The sequence below is a fragment of the Hemibagrus wyckioides genome, linkage group LG05, assembly GCF_019097595.1.
Source record: "Hemibagrus wyckioides isolate EC202008001 linkage group LG05, SWU_Hwy_1.0, whole genome shotgun sequence".
Lineage (NCBI taxonomy): Eukaryota > Metazoa > Chordata > Actinopteri > Siluriformes > Bagridae > Hemibagrus > Hemibagrus wyckioides.
Window position 1 is genome coordinate 10,708,589 of NC_080714.1, and position 20,177 is coordinate 10,728,765.

General features: G+C 42.5%; 4 non-coding genes across 4 annotated transcripts; all 4 read left to right on the plus strand.

The window, feature by feature from the left end:
• The first annotated feature begins 5,871 nt into the window (after positions 1 to 5,871).
• trnat-ugu (transfer RNA threonine (anticodon UGU)) lies at positions 5,872 to 5,943 on the plus strand. The gene has a single exon. It is a non-coding gene; the product is annotated as a tRNA-Thr (tRNA).
• Positions 5,944 to 7,159: 1,216 nt separating this feature from the next.
• Positions 7,160 to 7,231, plus strand: trnaa-cgc (transfer RNA alanine (anticodon CGC)). Its single transcript has one exon. It is a non-coding gene; the product is annotated as a tRNA-Ala (tRNA).
• Positions 7,232 to 8,643: 1,412 nt separating this feature from the next.
• Positions 8,644 to 8,715, plus strand: trnaa-ugc (transfer RNA alanine (anticodon UGC)). Its single transcript has one exon. It is a non-coding gene; the product is annotated as a tRNA-Ala (tRNA).
• An 818-nt stretch (positions 8,716 to 9,533) lies between these two features.
• trnam-cau (transfer RNA methionine (anticodon CAU)) lies at positions 9,534 to 9,605 on the plus strand. Its single transcript has one exon. It is a non-coding gene; the product is annotated as a tRNA-Met (tRNA).
• Positions 9,606 to 20,177: the final 10,572 nt, after the last annotated feature.

A 20,177-nucleotide genomic window follows, 5' to 3' on the forward strand; every position in this document is an offset into this window, starting at 1 on the left:
CAGAACCTTCTGTATATTTTTTAATAGCAGATGTAACAACATTGAAAAGAATCTTCTTTAAGCTTGAGCTTTATCCATCTACAGTGTTTTGAAAACCTCATAGTAGTCTTAATGTAATCTGCTTTCAATGTAGCTTTTAATTATTTAAGCCATCTCAATCAGGCACACCTGTAACCATGTCACCTTTGGTCTACTGAAATTGTTGCATTACATAACACTGTTCCTTTTAAATTTAGAGAAAAATTACATTGCAAAACTTCAAAGGACTCTTTCGGATAGGATCAGAAATTTAACTTCACAGTTGCCTTCAATTAAATGCGTTATTGCACACAAGTAAAAGTGCAATAAAGTGTTACAATATTAACAATATCACCTCATTGCCACTAGCTCACATTGCTGCTGGCAAAGTTCAAAAGTTTAAAGGGGGTTGTTTAGTGTTCAATCCAGCCCCCACATGACATCATAAATGGCCAGCATAATTAACACCACTGTAAGCCAATGCCATACAGTATTACAGTCCTTAACTCAGAGATGCACAGAAAGTAGACACAAGAGCACTAGTAGGCTTTTAAACAAGGAAATTGATGATATACATATAATGATGGACACTGTCAAAGAGTTCATGTATTGTATACTTGCCGGATAACAACCTAATTAAGTCAGCACAAGAGCTGCCAGCTAGCAAATAAGCCAAAATATTATCAACACATTTACAATTAAAATGGGACGATCTACCATTTTAATTGAGACTTTATATTAATTTAATTTAGAGATCTAATATTTTTTGTCATTTCACATTTTTTGTTTCTGAACAAGTTAACAACTATAAAAATTCTTGCCCATGTGTACATATGCCTGTTCATTCTTCTGGTGCATTTCCAGAAAGTTCTAGAAGCTCAAAATATCAGTGACTGAATGTTATTTGTTATAGGCCATTTTTAAAATAGGTGCCAGTTAAGTCTGTCTATGCTGTGAACATGCATTAAGTGCATTAAAATAAAACACAGGCATAAATAATAACTACAATATATTTAGCTTAATACTTAGATATTAAGCTATTAAATATTTAGCTAATAAATACTTAGCTTAAAAAAAATCTAAATTCTAAAAATCTAAAAAGTTCTAAATTATAAATATATGACAATTGTAACAAAGAGGTTTATCTGTCATGTTTTCACAATGAACCACTAGAGGATGCCACCACTAAATACATAATGTGTTTGTGAAAGAACTGAGAAGTCATTGTAATCCATTGTAGATAAGCCTATTTTATATGACCATATGTCACCTTTAACCTGTTTGCATGAACTTATATTATATTTCAGTGAGAATGTGAGGTGAGAAATATCTTGGTGACTATATTTCCACAATGCAAGCAATGAAATAAAAATGCATGTCATTTGGAGAGAAAAAAACTTCGTATAAATTAGATGAGAGAAATTGACTGTTAAAGGCTATTTTAACATATGTGGTTTAGTCCATTTGAGCATTTTTCATGGCTTGTTTTCAGCAGCTAAGAACACAGCAATCCAACTTGACTGGTTTCAGAAATCAACCAAACTAAGGCAGTTCAAAGGAAACTGACTTGAAGCTATTGCTCTGACAAGTTCATGTTCACACTCATACTGTGTGCATGTGTGTGTGAGTGTATGTTGGCTGGTCCATCCTATTACGGGAGTCTCTGAAAGCACAAATAGACACAAATAATAAACTCACGGTAGTGACATGTCTAACCTGCTGGTTACACCTGCCTCCTCTCTGTCCAAATATGGGTGTGATGGCCAGATATCCACATACTTTTGTTTGTATATGCAAAGATCTTTAACACAAATGCTACGTTTGAACAGTTGATCAGTGTTACAGTGCTAAAGTGAAAATTGTCAGCAATATTTGAAAGTCAGATGCTGACCTAAAAACAGGTCCTGGTTTGCATGATGACATGCCATGTGTAAGGCAGACACCTGAGCAGTGGGAGTGTAATTTGTATGTCGAGTTTTATTAGAAAACATATGCATAAAATCTAAAATGTGAGGCAAAGGGAGAAACAGAAAACAGGTGGAGTTCAATAACCAGAAATAGCAAATGGCATAGCAAACAAATCCAATAGAATACAAATAGCACAAAAGCCGATAAAGAGAAAATTTTGTCAAAACACAGAAAGAAAACAAGAGCAATGGAACAAAGGCTTAGTATGCAGGTAAACTGACAATACTTCACGATTTGTAAGTAACTGGAAGTGAAACGGAGTGACACAGAAGTGCTAGTACACAGTCAAGAGTTCCCTCTGGTGCCTAGGACGGGAAGGTGCAATGGGTGCCATGAACACGTGTCCTTCTTCTGGGTTAGCCTCAAGGTCTACCGCAACCCTCCCAGTCCAACAGATGCTGGCACCCTCTTTGCCTGAAGTCAAGAATGCCCTTAACTAAGCCTTCAATGTCCAGTGGAGGCAAAGGTGCAACATTCATGGTGGCATCATTGGGTGATTCATGGGCAGGCTTAAGCAGAAACACGTTGAAGGAGGGGGATATACAGTAGGATGGTGGCAGTTTCAACCGGTATGTGATCAGGTTGACCCATTGCAGTATCTTAAACAGCCCAAAGGTGGCCCGAAGGTGAACATGAAGTCAAACTTCATGAAGAATAGGGCCGACCTGGCTTGGCACGGTTCAGTCTCTTGGCTCACTTAATGTACTCAAGGTTTTTGTGATCAGTAATTACATGGAAAGCACAGCTGGCTCCCTTGAGCCAGGTCCTCCAAACTTCCAGGGCTGCTTTAATTAAAAGCAATTCCTTCTTTCCCACATCATAGTCAGTTTCTACTGGGGTCAACTTCCTTGAAAAATATGCAAAAAGGTAAAGTCTGGCTGGGGTACAATGATGTTGCGATAGAATGATAGATAGGTATCCAGTTCCACAATGAAAGGTAGGTCAGGATCACGGTGCCTGAGGATCAGTGTGGTCGTGAACCTTCTCTAAAGGTCTTGAAAGGCCTTCTGTGCAGCCTTATTCCAGCAGAGCTTTCTTTGTTTTCCACATAGCAGAGAGGTGAAAATGGCAGCCACCAAGCTGGGAAATCATCATGGTGACTGTTATGGCATTAAGGCATCAATAGATTAGTCCCATGGTCTGTGTGTAGATCACTTGGCAGCTTTTTCTTTGCTAATGACCTCCTTAAGATCATGGCATTAGGTGGGAATGGCCTTGGTTTTTTGGATTTCAGTGCTCTCAAGAGAAGTGGTGCGACACGGCACTTTCTGATTTAAACCTTACATACTGTTCATATTGCATGCCCTCACAGTATGGTCCAGGTCAATTTTTGTCCCCACTTGGGATAAAAATAATGCAGCAGAGGTAGGGATATATAGACCAGAGGGGGGAAAATCCCCCCATCTCCCCGGGCAAATTGTACTGCAAACATGGCATGTACAGTTTCACAGTTTCAAGATTCCCACAATTTTCCTTGATTTAACACACAGTGGTAAATCTAAAATCCATTTCAATAGATATGGGTAAAACAGTGTCAATATACAAAAAGTATAATATTTTTAAATATTTGTATATATTTTTTTGCTTTAGGAAAAGCTGTCAAATTTCAGGCTAAAAGAATGACATTTAGCATATTTTTAGTGCTGCAAAATCTCAAAATGGGTCAAATTTCACCCCAACATTATGTAAGGGTTAAACAATGTTCATGAGAATATGGGAACATCGGGATTAAAGTATAGAATATGTATAGAACAACCCTACTTGCCTCTAACAGAACTGTCTGGTGAGTTATGTAGCCATATCCAATGGGCTGATTATCTATAACTGTGATTTTGACTGTGGAGGTACATGGCACAGTGGAAAATTAGTTCAACCAGTTGATAACATTGATGGCAGAGCCAGAATCCACCAGAAATCCATGCTCAGAATGTGTGTGTTTGTCACACAGCAGAAGAATTGTGTGTGCAAAAGGCCATTGCTCTGGCATGTACCAGGCCCCAGTGGTGAGAAATGCCTGAGCCCAAATGCTTCGACCGACAGTCTAGCGCCTATATATTGGGCTCAAAATTGAGCCCAAAAATATTGAGGTCCCAGCCGCCTCTGCAGCCTAGTGCTTACGCTGTTACTGCAGTGTCTTATTTGTCTCATGGGCGCTATAGTTGTCTGTCATCAGTTGTTACCCTGCTCGGGCATGATGGCCAAGTGGAATGCTGTTGTTCTTGTAAACTGAAGATCATGGGTTTGATCCTCGATTGTGCCTTTCTGCAGTGTTGGTCTGTTGCCTGATACCTGGCATTTTCACAGTTGTCTTTGGGCCGTTGTGGTGCCTTAAGTTTCTGAACCATCCTCGGCTGTGTCAACGCTCTTCTTGGCATGTGCATACTGTCTCCGCGTTTTTGTTTGTTGTCTTGTTAGGTTGCTTGTGCCCATACAGTGGACCCCTGCTGAAGCACAACGGCCAACTGGAAAGGGGTTGGTCTTGAAAACCAATGAGCATGGTGCCTCTGTCCACATTCAAGCCTCGCAGAGTGCATGCTTCGCATGTATGAGGTCCTGGGTTCAAACCCCAGCATCTCCACACAAGGATTTTGTGCTGTTAAAGGAAGGGGGAGCGAGCAAGCAAGTCTCTGCACCCCTTTTGCATTTGGTGCCTTTTGAAACCGAAAGAGCAAAAGCATTGTTCCCATGTACAGCACTGCAGGAAGCTCTGTAGCAAAGTGCTGTCCGTGGGTAAGCTGTCTTATGTTACATTGATGCCCCCTGTGTAGCTGTTCCTCTTCAGCAGTGTGACCTTTGTTTGGAGTTTCCTCAATGAGGAATCACCATGTTTTGAAAACATCCTTGTTGTGCTAGTAGGTGCCATTGCTCATAGTTTGGGATCGCATTGGGTCGGCTGTGTCGGACAGTGGTCAAGTACCAGAAGTGAATGCTCAGATGATGTCTGTCTCCAACACGCAGCCGGAGAATTTCGCGTGCAAAAGGCCAGAGCCTAGGTACGTACCAGCAGGAAGTACGTGAGGCCTAGTCATAAGAAATGTCTTAGCCTAGCTCTTCGAGCAATAGCGAAGCATGAGGCATTGTTCCTCGTTGCTTTGGGTCAAATTTCTGTCTTTTTGCTTGAAAGGGATGTAGCTCAGTGGTACAGCGCATGCGTTTCATGTGTGCAGTCCTGTGTTCAAGTCCCAGTTTCTCCATTGAAGGATTTGATGGGGAAACAAAAGGAAAAACAGGGCATACCAGGTCCCAGAAGTGTCTGCTGTTGTGCTCTTCAGTTTCTTCTTTTAGTTGCTGTCTTGCGTCTTTAAATATGTCTTGGCACGCCTAAAGGCTAGTTCACACTACAAGACTTTAACCGTCGGCAGATCGCTTTGCTGTTCAGACCACATGACTTCACTGTATGTCTTTTTGCCCTTGTGGTATTCACACTACGCAACGCTTCATAAATGATCCACAAGAGGTGGTCGCACACCACACAATCTGACAACAACTCTCAACTCTGTTGACTTGCTCTCTCATTGGCTGGAGGTCGTAGCTACAATTGACACCATGTGATGTCGAGTCGGCTGACCGTCCCAGATATTTAACACGCCAGATATCTGGATTTTGTCTGCGAGGTGTCAGCGACGCATCAGTGAGCCTCTTTGATGCGTTGTTGAGTAGTCCACACATAAAGATTGCCGAGTGCTGATCACCGGCTGATTTTCCCACGATCACAGCCCGATCTGTTGGCGAGCTCGTTAATTTGCAAATCAGGCTTAAATCAGGTTTAAAATCCTGTAGTGTGAACTAGGCTTAACACACTTCCAGGCACGCCTTTTTCCCGGCAGCTTCTCTTTTTCTTTGTCTCTTTGGTTACCTGACACCATGCTAAATGGGGGTGGCTCAGGCATGATGGCCAAGTGGTAAGGCGTCGGTCTTGTAAACCGAAGATCACGGGTTCAATCCCCGTTCATGCCTTGCTGCAGCTTCTTGCTGGAGCCCTCACTGTCGATCGTTTCACTGAAGCTCTTCCAGTGCCCAGGATGACTCTCTGCCACTAACGCCTTTCCCATTTGCTCTGCCTGCGGCTGGCTTTGAAAGCTTCCTTGAGGTGCGGGGACATGTAAGCATGCTCATGCCTTTGGATCTGATCGGGTCAGTTGTGAATAACGTGTGTTGGACACGAAACAACTGCTTGCCATTGTCTTCTTTCATGTCTGCTCTGTAGGGTGTTGACTTGCTTTGCTGGAATGTGCCACTGCTGATGTCTTTGCAACAGATCAACTCACATAAGTCTGTTGTGTTGAACAGGGGTCATGGACCAGTAGTCCATGCTCAGAACGCGTGTGTCCGTCACACAGCAGAAGAATTGTATGTGCAAAAGGCCATTGCTCTGGCATGTACCGGGGGAAGCACGTGAGCCCCAGCGGTGAGAAATGCCTGAGCCCAAATGCTTCGACCGACAGCCTAGCACCTGGTCTTTTCCCTCCTTGCTATCGGGCGAAGTCGGGGCGAACCATTGGTTCGGAGCATCTCTGAGCAGCGTCAACGCTCTTCTGCTCACAACCTTCTTAAACTGGTGCCTGTCACGGGCTTTGAGGGGATGTAGCTCAGTGGGAGCTCCTGGGTTCCATCCCTGGCGTCTCCGTTGCAGGACGTTTTAGTATTGAGGTCCCAGCCGCCTCTGCAGCCTAGTGCTTATGCTGTTACTGCAGTGTCTTATTTGTCTCGTGGGCTCTAAGGTTGTCCGTCATCAGTTGCTACCTGGCTTGGGCATGATGGCCAATTGGGGAGGTGTGGGGCTTATAAACTGAAGATCATGGGTTTGATCCTTGTTCGTGCCTTTCTGCCATATTGGGCTGTCGCCTGATACCAGGCATTTTCTTAGTTGTCTTTGGGCCGTCACGGTGCCTTGAGTTTCTGAACTGTCCTCGGCTGTGTCGATGCTCTTCTTGGCACGTGCCTACTGTCGCCGCGTCTTTGTTTGTTGGCTTGTTAGGTTGCTTGTGGCCATACAGTGGACCCCTGCTGAAGCACAACGGCTGACTGGAAAGGGGTTGGTCTTGAAAATCAATGAGCATGGTGCCTCTGTCCACATTCAAGCCTGGCAGAGGCTAATTGCACTGATTTGCACCTTCCCCGCATGGGCCAGTACATCACGTCCGTTGGAAGTCTGGCCAGCCTAGGCATTGTAGGGGATGTAGCTCAGTGGTAGAGCGCGTGCTTCGCATGTATGAGGTCCTGGGTTCAAACCCCAGCATCTCCACTCAAGGATTTTGCGCTGTTAAAGGAAGGGGGAGCGAGCAAGCAAAGTGCCGCAATGCAAAAGCGTTGTTCCCATGTTCAGCACTGCAGGAAGCTCTGTAGCAAAGTGCTGTCCGTGGGTAAGCTGTCTTATGTTACATTGATGCCCCCTGTGTAGCTGTTCCTCTTCAGCAGTGTGACCTTTGTTTGGAGTTTCCTAAATGAGGAATCACCATGTTTTGAAAACATCCTTGTTGTGCTAGTAGGTGCCAGTGCTCATAGTTTGGGATCGCATTGGGTCGGCTGAGTCAGATGTCTGTCTCCAACACGCAGCTGGAGAATTTTGCGTGTGAAAGGCCAGAGCCTAGGTACGTACCAGCAGGAAGTACGTGAGGCCTAGTCATAATAAATGTCTTAGCCTAGCTCTTAGTGCAATAGGCATTGTCCCTCCTTGCTTTGGGTCAAATTTCTGTCTTTTTGCTCGAAAGGGATGTAGCTCAGTGGCACAGCACATGCGTTTCATGTGTGAGGTCCTGTGTTCAAGCCCCAGTTTCTCCATTGAACGATTTAATGGGGTTGAGATGGGGAAACAAAAAAAAAAAAAAAACAAGACGTGCCCGGTCCCAGAAGTGTCTGCTGATGTGCCCTTCAGTTTCTTCTTTAAGTGGCTGTCTTGCATCTTTCAACATGTCTTGGCTTGCCTAACACACCTCCTGCTTATCTGTTTCTTCATCTCTTTGGTTGCCTGACACCATTCTTCTAGGGGTTGCCCTGGCATGATGGCCAAGTGGGAAGGCATCGGTCTCGTAAACTGAAGATCACGTGTTCAAGTCCTGTTTATACCTTGTCACAGCTTCTTGCTAGAGTGCTCACCGTCGACCCAGGCATTTCACTGAAGCTCTTCCAGCCTAGCACCTGTTCTTTTCCCTCGTTGCTATGGGGCGAAGTCAGGGCAAGTCTGTCATCTGTTGCTATCTGGCTTGGGCATGATGGTCAACTGGGAAGGTGTCAAGCTTATAACCTGAAGATCTCAGGTTTGATCCTTGTTCATGCCTTTCTGCCCTATTGAGCTGTCGCCTTATACCAGGCATTTTCACAGTTGTCTTTGGGCCGTTGAGGTGCCTTTCTGTTCATTTTCTGAACTGTCCTCGGCTGTGTCGACACTCTTCTTGGCATGTGCCTACTGTCGCCGCGTCTTTGTTTGTTGGCTTGTTAGGTTGCTTGTGGCCATACAGTGGACCCCTGCTGAAGCACAATGACCGACTGGAAAGGGGTCGGTCTTGAAAATCAATGAGCATGGTGCCTCTGTCCAAATTCAAGCCTCGCAGAGGCTAATTGTGCTGAATTGCGCCTTCCCCGCATGGGCCAGTACATCACGGCCGTTGGACGAAGGGGAACGTCTTTCCAATAAGTCTGGCCAGCCTAGGCATTGCAGGGGATGTAGCTCAGTGGTAGAGCGCATGCTTTGCATGTATGAGGTCCTGGGTTCAAACCCCAGCATCTCCACTCAAGGTTTTGCGTTGTTAAAGGAAGGGGGAGTGAGCAAGCAAAGTGCCGCAAGTGTCTGCACCCCTTTTGCATTTGGTGCCTTTTGAAACCGAAAGAGCAAAAGCATTGTTCCCATGTACAGCACTGCAGGAAGCTCTGTAGCAAAGTGCTGTCTGTGGGTAAGCTGTCTTATGTTACATTGATGCCCCCTGTGTAGCTGTTCCTCTTCAGCAGTGTGACCTTTGTTTGGAGTTTCCTCAATGAGGAATCACCATGTTTTGAAAACATCCTTGTTGTGCTAGTAGGTGCCAGTGCTCATAGTTTGGGATCGCATTGGGTCGGCTGAGTCAGCTGTGTCAGACAGGGGTCAAGTACCAGAAGTGAATGCTCAGATGATGTCTGTCTCCAACACGCAGCCGGAGAATTTCGCGTGCAAAAGGCCAGAGCCTAGGTACGTACCAGCAGGAAGTACGTGAGGCCTAGTCATAAGAAATGTCTTAGCCTAGCTCTTCGAGCAATAGCGAAGCATGAGGCATTGTCCCTCGTTGCTTTGGGTCAAATTTCTGTCTTTTTGCTTGAAAGGGATGTAGCTCAGTGGTACAGCGCATGCGTTTCATGTGTGCAGTCCTGTGTTCAAGTCCCAGTTTCTCCATTGAAGGATTTAATGGGGTTGAGATGGGGAAACAAAAGGAAAAACAGGACATGCCAGGTCTGCTAATGTGCTCTTCAGTTTCTTCTTTAAGTGGCTGTCTTGTGTCTTTAAACATGTCTTAGCTTGCCTTATCTGTTTCTTCATCTCTTTGGTTGCCTGACACCGTGCTTCTAGGGGTTGCACAGGCATGATGGCCAAGTGGGAAGGTGTCGGTCTCATAAACTGAAGATCACGGGTTCAATCCCCGTTCATGCCTTGCTGCAGCTTCTTGCTGAAGCCCTCACTGTCGATCCAAGCGTTTCACTGAAGCTCTTCCAGTGCCCTGGATGACTCTCTGCCACTAATGCCTTTCCCATTTGCTCTGCCTGGCTTTGAAAGCTTCCTTGAGGTGCCGGGACATGTCAGCACGCTCATGCCTTTGGATCTGATCAGGTCAGTTGTGAATAACGTGTGTTGGACACGAAACAACTGCTTGCCATTGTCTTCTTTCATGTCTGCTCTGTAGGGTGTTGACTTGCTTTCCTGGGATGCGCCACTGCTGATGTCTTTGCAACAGATCAGCTCACATAAGTCTGTTGTGTTGAACGGGGGTCATGGACCAGAAGTCCATGCTCAGAACGCATGTGTCCGTCACACAGCAGAAGAATTGTATGTGCAAAAGGCCATTGCTCTGGCATGTACCGGGGGAAGCACGCGAGCCCCAGCGGTGAGAAATGCCTGAGCCCAAATGCTTCGACCTACAGCCTAGCACCTGGTCTTTTCCCTCTTTGCTTTGGGGCAAAGTCGGGGCGAACCATTGGTTCGGAGCATCTCTGAGTAGCGTCAACGCTCTTCTGCTCACAACCTTCTTAAACTGGTGCCTGTCATGGGCTTTGAGGGGATGTAGCTCAGTGGGAGCTCCTGGGTTCCATCCCCGGTGTTTCCATTGCAGGAGGTTATAGTATTGAGGTCTCAGCCGCCTCTTCAGCCTAGTGCGCATGCTGTTACTGCAGTATCTTATTTGTCTCTTGGGCTCTATGGTTGTCTGTCATCAGCTGTTGCCCTGCTCGGGCGCGATGGCCAAGTGGGAAGGTGCCATTCTTGTAAACCGAAGATCATGGGTTTCATCTAGCGAAAGTAGTGGGAGCTCCTGGGCTCCATTCATGGAGTCTCCATTATTTTTCATTTTTGCATATTGACATTGCTTGTGAATTGCTTGCTCTAAAAAATTGCACTAACTTGTTCTATTCAAGTATAATAGAGGGGCAGCGAGACATGTATAAGTTATTCTTATATAATCAATGCATCACACTGTAATCATAGTCAGTCATTAAGCCATTAAGTCAGATTTTTTCCTTGTATTCATGTATTAATTTTGAACTCATTCACTCCCACTTATTTCTCTAATCCTATTATAATTTCCTTGTGATTTTAATATTCAACATCTGTAATAGTCAGTTGTAGTTCTTCATTGTATTTTTCCTCCTAGGTGATGGACTGTTCTATGACTGATACTGATACTGGACTGATTCTGGACTGATACTGTTCTAAGTTTTATCTAATGGTATGAAGCATCAGTGCTATGCAAAATGGAGAAGTTCACATGTACCTCAGATGATGCTTTTAATTAACCCAAGTGCCTGCCTTTTAAAGCAGTTCAGTAAAAAGCATATCTTAACTGCTATATGTCCCTTATATTGATTTGTTTTTATGCACCATATCAGCAAATGTAAAAGACATCCACCAGTAGCAGCACAATGGGGATTTGCTGCACTTGCAGCATAATTTTTACATCAAACAAAATTAAATAAAAGTGTGTTCCCTGACTTTGATGTTAGTAGCAGATGGACTGATCTGTGTTTTTCTGAAACTGCTGATCAGGGATTTTCACAAGATAAGAGAGGTTACAGGAAAATGGCTAGATTGGATTGAGCTGGCAGAAAGGCTATACTAACTCAAATAATTATACATTCATCATGAGTAGAACATCGAAACATCTAAAAGCCAGAGATCTCATTGGGGTCCTACAAGAATAAGAATCTGAAGCTATAATGGGTACAGGCTCATCAAAACTGGACAGATGCATATTAGGAAAAACTACTTATACTTGCTTATATATTTTAGAATCAGTGTGAAGAAAAGAACAACAAAAAGATTTTTGATGGTATTTATTTTGATCCATTGATTGTATTACATGACTATTAGTAAAGATGACAATGTTAATACATGTGATTATATGACTAGCATTAATAAATAAAGGCATTTGATAATCAGAATATTGTACCGGCTAGTTGTTTCAATCTCTGAAACTAAAACACACTATATGGTGTCCCCCAAAAGATTGTAGACCCATGCAGGGCTGTAATTTCCACTGGAGATAGGGGGACATGTCCTGCCCACTTTTCAAAATCCCGGTTGTTAGGATTTTTTAACCACACACCGTCATTGCCATGGAGGAGCAGGACTGAGCAGGACACAGAGAGTCTGCCTGTGTTGGTGTGCGCATCCGCGTCCAGGAACATCATGTGCACATTCTAAAAGTAGCTCACTGAAAGGTATAATGAACAGGTATCGCGGTTGCGGCACAGTCACCGATGAAACGCCAGAAGCAGCAACAGATTGCTTTAATGTCATCACACACATACATACACACACACACAAAATTTGTCCTGTTTATATGCACACATCACTTTTACATTGATCTTGTTTACACTTTAAATATTTTATAAATACTTTAAATATTTATAACTGTTCACTTGGTCAATTTAATTAAATGTATCTGTTTTAACTTAACAGATCTGTTTTAACTTAACTTAATTACTTCTGTTATTTCTACTGATATATTCAATGTCCTAACCTGTTTTTATCTGTCTTTGCACCCACTGTTAACACTTTTTTGCACAAGAGTCGGCGTTATATGTCTTGTTTGTCTGCACTGTCTTGTTTTGTCATCTGTCTTGTGCACTTATGTTGTACGTTTTGTTTCTAAAGAATGCACCTTGTAGGCATAGTTTAGTTCTATGTTTGTCCGTGTCACCTGTACTTTGTTTTCGTTCTGTGTAGCATCTCTAGTCCAGGAGGAACGTTGTTTCACTTCACTGTGTACTGCATCAGCCATATATGGATGAAGTGACAATAAAGCTTCTTTGACTTTGACTTTGAATGAAAAGAAAGAAAGGAGATGTGAGTTGGTTGATTCAGTAAATTAGCTCAGGTCAGGTTAATTATATTTTCTGTCTACACCTGTTGATGTTAGCCTAACGTTGACTGAGCTAATGTTAACATACACTGTTGTTGCTAGGTAACTCCAAACTGTAAGCCGAATATTTAATGTAGATTAAAACCATAAAAACAAGTTCACTTTAAACTGCACATTTTCTTTCAGCAATGTATGACAAGAAGACTCTGGATGCTAGTTTAATGTTAGACTCAATATGATTATAACTCAGTCGTTTTCATATTAGAGGACAGAGGAGGTGGAGCTGCTTCAGCTCAGAGAGGGTGAGACAGGGAGAAGCAGTAGCAGCACAACATTACAGGTAGGTTATGTGCCATATGAAGGGCCAGATGGCTTTGATTTGTTGGTAATAAAAGGGAAGAAGTGTACATGATAAGTAGTGAATACAGTTTGAATATTATCAAATTAGATGCTTTTCTTGCAGGAGGAAAAGTGTGTGTTTAGATGTTTAGAATATTTTGTTAACACATGGTCACATGATCACATGGGTGTGGTTTCATATTATTTACCTGCTCACTTGTGTGGTGGGAGAGAAACAAAGAGTCTGGCCCTGATATTTTTTGTTGACCATTTCCCTATAGTTTCAGTTGTGACGAACTTTAGTTTCTTTTTATTTGTGTCATGCTTTCATATCAGAGGACAGATGAGGTGAAGAGGCTTCAAGCCAGGGAGTGATTGAACACACAGTTCATAAAAGCTTTTTGCTTTTTCTATTCTAAATACCTGCAGTTTGGTGGATGTGTCTCTGACAAACGTCCTGTGCAACAAGTAATTTATTTTATATTTTCAGATACAGTTCTTAATTTAAAATAAAAGTTTGTTTAAAAATTGAGTCTCACATTATTTTATTCACACACAAAACATTAATGGTGAACATTTTTGACTTAAGTAAGACATCTTTTTTATATACATAGTTTAGTGGCCTACTATTCTTTTTGGCAAAATTTATCATGATAATCAACATAATTATTTCCTGTATTTTGTATCACCGTAGTCCATAAATGTTTGTAAATGCAGGAAATGGGATTCAAATCGAAAACACCACTAGATGGCAGTACCACTGTGATGAGAAAGGCTGTACTATATTAACTCTAATATTTTATTTGAGTTTATCAAAGTATTGTATGTTGCAAGACAATATAGACATTAAACATATTGTGGAAGAACATTAAGATGTGCCTTCTTTTAAAAAATGTACAAAATCATTGAGTTCTAAAGTTTTTCCTATCTCTTTGACATGTCGGTTTTGCTGTTTTAACACCCTACCTTGCTTGCATTAAAACTTCTTTGGACTGTGGACTGTAGCTGTTCTTGGGAACAGCTACCAGCTACATGCACACGTGCCCCAGTAACTCTGACATGGCAGAACAAATCAAAAACAAGTGCTTACAGCAGGGAAACTATATTGTAGTTACATTAAACCCAGTCTGGGATTGGGACACACAGCGTGAGAAAGAGCATGTGGTTATATATAAGAGATAGGAGAACAGAACATAAATATAATACCCCAGAGGTAGTAGTAATGACACACACACCACAGCAATGAAATAAGATGGATATATTACAATGTAGTGGTATGTACAGCACAGTGAACTTTCCTTAACCTCCCTTACCAAGAAAAACAGACAAAAACCCATACTCCCCAAAGAAAATGGCAGTCACACCCCTGCTACTGGATATATATATATACAGTATATACACACACACACATATATATATATATATATATATATATACAGTATATATATATATATATATATATATATATATATATATATATATATATATATATATATATATATATAAAAAAAATAGCACTACCAAGAGGGCTCATGTCTCTTCAGTAGTGAGAAGGCGTACTGTATACTGTCAAATTTTCATAACAGAAGGCCATATGTTTGGCCCGACAGAGGGTGTTACACTGGACACACAAGAGTCCGAGTTCTGGACACCCCGGCATCCACAGAACTATCCAGCTCGTTCGTCAGAGATTCTGGTGGCCATCACTTAATCATGACGTAGAGGAACATGTTCGCTCGTGTTCTGCCTGCACGCAATCCAGGACGAGTCGTCAGCTGCCCGAAGGTCTATTAGAGCCTCTACCGATACCCCTTCGACCCTAGTCACATATCTCTATGGATTTTCTGACGGACCTCCCAGTGTCACAAGGTTTTACCACAATCCTGGTAATCATCGACCGGTTTTCTAAGGCCTGTAAGTTGATTCCCCTCAAAGGTTTACCCACAGCCATGGAGACTACCCAAGCTGTCTTTAATCACGTTTTCCGTAATTATGGCCTTCCTGAAGACATCGTCTCAGATCGTGGTACTCAGTTTACTTCCCGAGTGTGGTCTGCTTTTTGTACACAACTAAGGATCAATGTCAGCCTTAGTTCAGGTTACCATGCCCAGTCAAATGGACAAGCTGAATGGCTTAATCAAGAGCTAGGGAGATTTTTGAGGACATATTGTCACCGAGAACAGCACGGATGGAGTGAGTTCCTTCCCTGGGCCAAATATGCCCAGAACTCATTGCGCCATTCCTCCACCAGCTTAACACCGTTCCAATGTGTCCTGGGTTATCAACCCCCGCTGTTTCCCTGGTCAGGAGAACCCTCGGAGGTACCCGCCGTCGACAACTGGTCGAGGCGTAGCCAAGCTGTATGGGAACGGGCTCATGTGCGTCTCCAGAGAGCTATTCGACGTCAGGAACTACAAGCCAACCGTCACAGACGTCCCCATCCAGCCTACCAAGTGGGACAAAAGGTGTGGCTCTCCACTCGTAACCTGAGATGAAAATTTCCCTGCCAAAAGCTCAGCCCCAAGTACATCGGCCCATTTCAGATTATTCGTCAGGTAAACCCAGTGTCCTTCCATCTCGAACTACCTGCATCATATCGCATCTCCCCCACTTTCCATGTATCTCTGCTCAAACCCTTCCACAAACCACAATCATCTAGCTCTGCTGCCAGTGCGCCACCCCCTCCACTAGACATAGATGGCTCCCTAGCCTATTGGGTGCAATCCATCCTCAACTCCCGTTGGCGAGGTGGCCACCTCGAGTACCTGGTGGATTGGGAAGGATATGGCCCTGAGGAGTGCTGTTGGGTCAATGCCCAGGATATTCTTGATCCCTCGCTCACGGAGGAGTTTCACCTCAGATTCCCAAACTGGCCAGCTCCTCGCCCAAGGGGATGCCCACGGCATAGAACACCTGGAGGTGTTCCTAGAGGGGGGGTTCTGTAGCAGCGTATGCGGAACCCGTACGCCAGAGGGAGCCCTCACCTGAGTTTTAACATTTTGTGCTTATTTCCGGTGTTTCTAGGCTATTTAAACAGCATGCTGCCTTTGTTCTACGCAAAGTATCGTTTCCTCTTTAGAGTGTGTACCAAGCCTTTATTTCTCTGTATTACAATTGCTCTGTGTATGATCCTTGCCTTCCCTAGTTGACTACGAGTTCTGGTTTTTGGTTTTGGTTTTCCCAATGTGTTTGATTTTCCGGTTCTGATCTATTGCCTGCCTATTTCGTTACGTCTTTTGCCTGCCGTTTTCTAATAAAGATCTGCATTATGGATTCTGATCCTGCTGCCTCGAGTGCATCCTTACAAAGTTTTGGTCTGCATGATCACTTTTAGCAGGAAAGAATAACAACAACAACAAAGCAACAACAATAACAAGGTTCATTGTATTGTGCATTTTTGAGGTGCTTTTCTACTCTTCCTTTAAAATTCCCAAAATTCTATGAAAATTTACTGTCATGCTTTCTGAGTTTAATCAGCTAACAGACATGAGTGTTGTCTATGCAAAAGGTTCAACTGTCATGTGCCTGTGCAATTCTTTCCAAAGTATGCTATTGTTAGAACAAGAAATGTTCTTTGCATTTGTACAATTTGTATCATTCAAGCTTATGTTATGTTTCAAGCTGTGTGTATTTCTTAACATGTTTGTAAGAAGTGTGTGTTTGTAGAAGTTTAATTCCTGTCAAAATGATTTATAAACATTTATAAATAATCATGTTTCTAAATAATCAATCTTTCTTTTATTATTGCTCCTCCAAGACATGGTCTATTAAAAAGACTTTTTATTTTAATGTGTAAGTTCATTGTGATTTTTTTATTCAAAACCAATGTAAACGAATGAAGTAATGGCATGAACCAGGGCAGATAATACTAGTTATATAGCATTTTTTAGCATATTTGTTTGCAGCATTACCTTTGGTAACACTCAAAGTAGCTTTAAATGAACTACTCACAAAATGATAACTGAATATACAGTGCAATTTTCCATTCAGATGGGTAACTTATGGGTAACTGATGGCATCTGAGCTAGATAAAAATCATGGAGAGCAATGATTTGTGACCTCAAAAAACTGGTTGTGATCAATGTTAACTGTATTGTTTACCAGAATTTCAGTTGGTAATTGTGATTGGCTACTTACATTACTCTGATTAACTTGATGGATAATGTCTGCTAGCTAGCAAATGGTAGCTCAGTCACTTATGTCTCTAAGTGCTTAAAGCTCTAATCGATACAATAGCAGAAATTATATGACTAGAATTTAGCAGTTCACAATCATTATAATGCTATACATACCACCTAAGTTGGCTTTCAGGCATTTAACATGGTGTGCACTCCTTACACATGTCTAGCACCATGTCATCACCAACATGGGTGTGTCAGAGCCAGATACAGATGTCCATATCTACCTGGCTCTAAAGTCTTTACTGTGCAGACTCTGGCTTCATTTTCACCATGTTGTCCACTCCTATATACCAGTCAAGAAGTCAAAAAGCTTTTATTGTCATTTCAACCATATATAGCTGATACAGTACATAGTGAAATGAAACATCATTTCTCCAGGACCATGGTGCTTCTGACCAGTGTGTAGTCTGTAATTTACCATTGTGCAAACAAGGGGATGTAAACAAAAAGAGGATTCTTGTAAACATATGCAAATATACAGTAGCAGCAGTTGATGGCAGCAGCTGAATATGGATGTGAAAAAACAAAAACATTAACCTTAAAAACACAAAGCATTGAAGTGAGTGTGCAAAAGAGCACATTTATATAAATACTGTGTTTATATGAGTGGTGCTGTAAACATGTAATGATGTAAATTCAATGAGTGTGTGTGTGTGTGTGTGTTCAGTTCACTTCACTTCAGAGGAAAGAAACTGTTATACAGTCTGATTAGGAGTATACTTTGGTACCTTTAGTCAGATGACAGGAGGGTGAAGAGTGTTGGCTTTGTGGATGCAGCTGGTGGTGTAAACGTCTGTGATAGATTTTGTGTTTGAAACTATATGTTGTTAGTTTATGTAGCACCAGGGTCCTAGAGAAACGTTGTTTCATTTAACTATGTACTGCGTCAGCTATATGCGGTTGAAATGACAATAAAAGCTACTTGACTTGATCTGTCAATGTTCAGTGGAGGGTGGTCAGTGTGCTCTTCCGAAATCAACAACCATCTCTTTTCTTTCGCCAACATTCAGAGACAGGTTGTTGGCTCTACGCTAGGCTGTTAGCTGTTGCACCTCGTCTCTACATGCTGAGTCATTGTTCTCGCTGATGAGGCCAACCACGGTTGTGTCATCTGCGACCTGGTTAATGTGATTCATGCTGTGTATTGCTATACAGTTGTGGGTCAGCAAAGTAAACAGTAGTGGTCTGATCACACAGCCTTGAAGGGCCCCAGTGCTTCTTGTGATGGTGCTGGAGACGCTGTTACTGATCCATACTGACTAAGGTCTCTTAGTCAGGAAGACCAGGATTCAGTTGCAGAGGGAGTTGTTCAGGCCCAGCTGGCTCAGCTTTTCAATCAGGTGCTGAGGAATGGTTGTGCTGAATGCTCAACTAAAATCTATGAACAACATTCATACATAAGTGTCCTTTCTGTCTAGGTGTGTAAAGGCCAGATGAAGGGTCATGGTAATGACATCATTCATAGAGCAGTTGGGAAGACATGCAAACTGCAATGATGAAGGTGGTAGCAAGTAGCAAGTCAAAAGACTTCTGTGGGTTAACTCTGCATTGAGTTCTCTTCATATCAGCTGTGGTTAGACAGAAAACCTGGTCATTGGGAGGAGGGATGGTCTTCCTCACTGCCATGTTGTTCTGCACCTCAAACTGAGCATAGAAGTCATTTAACACATCAGGAAAAAAGGCATAGGCAGGTGAAGTTGACCTACAGTATATTTAGTGATTAACTGGATGCACTGTCACATGCACAGGGTTTTGCTGTCACTGAAGTGGCTGTGGATTCTTCAGATGTGTGAGCTCTTTGCCTCTCTGATGGCTCAGGACAGTTTGGCCCTTTCTGTTCTTCTGATGGCAGAGTCTCTGGACTTCAGCAGCGCACACACATTTGTGGTCATCCATGGCTTCTGATTGAAGTGAGTGGTGATGGTCTTGGAGTCAGCCACGCCCTTGATGCACTTGCCGTCATAGATGGTCACTGATGACGTGTACTGCTCTTGCACATCAAATGACTAAGGCCTGGATGCATTGTACTGCCACCACTGCAAGCCTTACAGAGCTACATTTCTGTCAGCACGAAATGATATAAGGCTGTCTAGTTGAGTATCCAGAAGTGTGTCGCTGAACCACGTCACCAAGTCAGATGTAGTCCAGTTTATTAACCAGACATTGGAAAGTATGATAGACGGGAGAGCCGGACAGATGGGGTTTGTTTTTAGTCTAGCGCAGACACCCACCATCTTGCCACTCTTCTGCTTTCTCGTGCACCACTTCCAATGTCCCTTTTCCTGGCTCTTGGCATCAGGCAATGCCGAGGACTGGAGGCCTGGTCTACGCAGCAAGCTGGATCGCAAAGCACATCATCATGCAAGTTGGTTTTTGCATGATTTCTCTACTGTATTAGTGTCTGTTGGTCATATACATGACCTTCGCTTTCTTTGGTGTGCATGTACTGTGAAAAGTCGGGCTAAAAACATGAATAGCACAATTTTAGACAAAAGGTGAAGTGAGATAAAGAGTTAAGGGGTGCTTGCATGTTTTGGTTAACCAAAGACCAGTAGCAGTGAGTTGAAAAGCCATTGAATGACTAGTGCCTGGATAAGGAGTTTTGTCATATACTTTAGGTGCAGTTTGATCTTGTTTGGTGGAAATACACCTACAACATACACCTATAGTATAAAGAACATATATGTATGTTCAGAAATTCCTGAAATGTGTTCTGTGAAGGCACACTAGGTGTCATTTGCTGCCTTAATGGTTCATAATGAACCACAATATCAGTTATGAGCCTATATCAAGCAACAGATTAAAAGTTATTATATAAAATATAAAACCAAAAAAATAGAAGTAATACACTGAGAGGCAAAATCAAAAATAGATAATAAGAAGAGAAGAAGGGCTAGATGAAAGTTGTTGATGAACACAGTGTGTCAGCCTAACATCAATTACACAAGCACATTATGCAAAACATCTCAGGGCATGATTGGCTTTTCAAAGAGCACTAGGAGAGAGATGAATGGATGAGAGGGGAATCTGAATTTTATTTGGTCAGTCAAATATTATTGAGAAAGACAAATGATTAAATTGTAATATATATAAAAAATATTACACTATAATTTAAAAAAGGTGGAAAAAC